At 36.6% G+C, this 3,567-nt stretch overlaps 1 pseudogene; it reads left to right on the forward strand.

Annotated features, from left to right (window-relative positions):
- Positions 1–429: 429 nt before the first annotated feature.
- LOC125200170 lies at positions 430–3,243 on the forward strand (annotated as a pseudogene).
- Positions 3,244–3,567: the final 324 nt, after the last annotated feature.

Consider the following 3,567-nt stretch of genomic DNA (forward strand, 5'->3'; position numbering starts at 1 on the left):
AAATCAGCCCCAAAGGGAAGTCGAGTTGAACTTGAATGATATTGTTAGTGATCCGGGAAAACGCAAGCCAATTGAAGAGTTCGATGTTTCAATTCGTGATAGAGTACGAAGAGAGTACTTGAATAAGGGCCCTTGTCAACCAATTGGACATAAGTATGAAAAAAAGAAATATGGTATTCAAGAAAGAAGTTTTCAAGATATTTGGTTTAAAAAGTATACATGGCTAGAGTATAGTGTATCAAAGGATGCAACTTTTTGCTTTTGGTGCTACCTTTTCAAGAAATCAGATAAAGGAGGTCGACAATCAGACGATGCTTTTACAAAGACAGGTTGTAGCAACTGGAAAAATGCACTAGAAAGATTCAATTATCATGTTGGAGGCGTGAATAGTTGTCATAATCATGCTAGAATTCAGTTCGAGACGTTTCAATGAAGGAGCAGATGGGAGTTGTTTTAAGATATGTGAATAACGAAGGATATGTGATTGAGCGATTTATTGGGATCGTGCATGTAACTGACACTTCCTCTCATACTTTGAAATGTGCTATTGATGATTTATTGGTGAAGCATAATTTATCTCTATCTAAAGTGAGAGGGCAAGGATACGATGGAGCTTCTAATATGAGGGGTGAGTTTAATGGATTGAAATCCTTAATATTGCAAGAAAATCCATATGCCATGTATATTCATTGTTTCTCTCATCAACTCCAATTGATTGTTGTTGCGGTTGCCAAGGGTATTAGAGTTGTGAAGGATGTTTTTAGCTATGTCTCCCTGATTGTGAATATGGTCGGGGCATCTTGCAAGAGAAAAGATCAACTTAGGCAGTTGCAACATGAAAGATTAGTTGAACAACTTAATGATGGAGAAGTCATAAGTGGAAGAGGTAAAAATCAAGAAACTAGTTTGGTAAGACCTGGAGACACTCGTTGGGGCTCACATTACTGTACATTGCTTCGTCTATGTTCTATGTGGTCTTCGGTTGAGAAAGTGTTGGAAGTTGTACGTGACGATGCTACTCTCCGTGATAACAGAAGTACTATTGAAGGATTGATTGAAAGGATGGATAATTATGAGTTTGTTTTCATTTTGCATTTGATGAAACATTTATTGGGAATAACCAATGAATTGTCCATTTCCTTGCAAAAGAAAGATCAAAATATTATCCAAGCCATATCTTTGATCCAAAGTGTGAAACATCAGTTGCAATGTTTTAGAGATAATGGATGGGAAGACATGCATGATCAAGCAACAAAGTTTTGTGAATTGCATAATATCTCACAAGTTGATATGGATGAAATCATACCACGCCGTGGCTATAAGAAGTATGGAGCAGAGTTGATCACGAATTTGCATCATTATCGTGTAGAGATTTTTAATCAGGTACTATAATATTCTCATTCAAGTCTTCTATACATATATTTTTTGTATCATTATTTATGTTAATATGGTTGCAATGTCAAGGTTGTTGATTTAACTATACAAGAGATGAATAATCGATTTTCTGAAGCTAGCACCGAGTTGCTAGGATGCATATCATGTCTTGATCCAAGAAATTCTTTCTCTCGATTCAATGATGATCAAGTAATCCGTCTTGCTACTTTATATCACGAGGACTTCTCTGCAAATGAGTGTTCACGTCTTCCACTTCAACTTAGTAATTTTATTGCTAATGTACGATGTGATCCTCAATTTGCTGCCTTAAGCAACTTAGGAGATGTTGCTACGGAAATGGTCAAAAGTGGTAAGCATTTGGTTTTTCCGTTGGTTTATCGGATTATTGAGTTGGCATTGGTTTTACCTGTTGCTACTGCTTCTGTTGAGAGAGCATTTTCTGCAATGAAGACTATCAAGACCGACTTGCGAAATCGGATGGGAGATGAGTGGATGAATGATAGTTTAATTGTGTACATTGAGAAGGACCTGTTTTCTACAATTGATAACGAAAAAATCTTGCAACGCTTTCAATCGATGAGAACACGTAGAATTCAGTTGCCACCGCTTTAGATGTAAAACCGCAGTTTGCCATTTTTACAATTTTTATATTGTATAATTATATATATATATTATGTTTAACCGTGAAAAAATATATAGTGAAGTTCAGCCCTTACAGTCGAATTTTTCTGCGTCCGCCCCTGCTTGTATGATCAAAGCAGAACATACGACTATTCAGATGAAATCGACAATTCTGGTAACTCTATCCTTCACTTGGCCGCATATTTGGCACCCACACTCACAAGCTCAATTTAGTATCGGGCGCAGCTCTCCAAATGCAGCGTGAATTACAATGGTTTCGGGTATATTCATATTTATACATAAAATCTGTAGAAAACTCGTAAGTATATTACTCATGTTTTTCCGGTGTTTAAACAGGAAGTTAGTAAGTTTCTTTCTCCTCATAGGATGGAACAAAGAAACTATAGTGGGAAAACAGCTAAGATGATACTACCTCTGTCCCTGAAAATTTGATACATATTACCATTTCAGTCCGTCCCTAAAAATTTGATACACTTCACTTTTACCATTTTTGGTAGTGGACCCCATATTCCACTAACTCATTCTTACTCACATTTTATTATAAAACTAATACTTTAAAAGTAGGACCCACATCCCACCAACTTTTTCAATTCACTTTCCATTACATTTCTTAAAACCCGTGCCGAGTCAAAGTGTAGCAAATTTTGGGGGACGGAGGTAGTATTTAGAAAAGAACACAAAAAGCTAAAAATAGCAGGAGAGAAATGGATGAAAGATACGGCAAGCTCATGTACTATTGCAGCAACATTGATTGCCACCATTGTGTTTGCTGCAGCCATCACAGTGCCCGGCGGCAACAAACAAGACTTTGGTTATCCTGTATTCCACAATTCAACCGCATTTACAGTATTTGCAGTTTCAGATTCAGTTTCGCTCTTTACATCCACCACTTCGCTCTTGATGTTCTTGTCCATCCACACATCGCAATATGCAGAAGAAGACTTTTTATATGCTTTGCCTAAGCGACTATGCATCGGTCTATTCACCCTTTTTGTCTCCATCCTATTCATGATGATTGCCTTTAGTTCGACAGTGTGTCTAGTGTTTGCGCGGAAGAAGGCGTGGGTTCTGTTGTCTATGGGTGCACTATCTTGTCTGCCCATTTCTTCATTTGTGTTGTTGCAATACCCACTTCTCAGGGATGTCATGTCTTACACTTATGGCCGTGGCATTTTCGGCAAGCAGAAGGATCGTCCATTTCCCTAACACCACTTCCAGATATCTATGGTAGTTATATTAGTTTACCTCTTCATTTATCTCTCCCCTTGGAGATGCTCTTACTTCTCTTGTTGTTTTTTTTTTCATATGCGGACTCGACCACTTAATTAAACATCATATTTTAATATCTATGTTGATTTATATGTTATCCGAAATTTATTTTATTGTGATAATATTAGTTTTAATATGTGTATAACTATAAGAAAATAGTTTCAATAAAATCCCTATAAACATTTTCTCTGTGATTAATAAAAAGTGATTCGTTAGATTAGTTCTCATTCGACTCAATCATTACCTCAAAAGATAATTATA

The sequence above is a fragment of the Salvia hispanica genome, unplaced genomic scaffold (genome assembly GCF_023119035.1).
Source record: "Salvia hispanica cultivar TCC Black 2014 unplaced genomic scaffold, UniMelb_Shisp_WGS_1.0 HiC_scaffold_833, whole genome shotgun sequence".
In the NCBI taxonomy this organism is placed as follows: Eukaryota; Viridiplantae; Streptophyta; class Magnoliopsida; order Lamiales; family Lamiaceae; genus Salvia; species Salvia hispanica.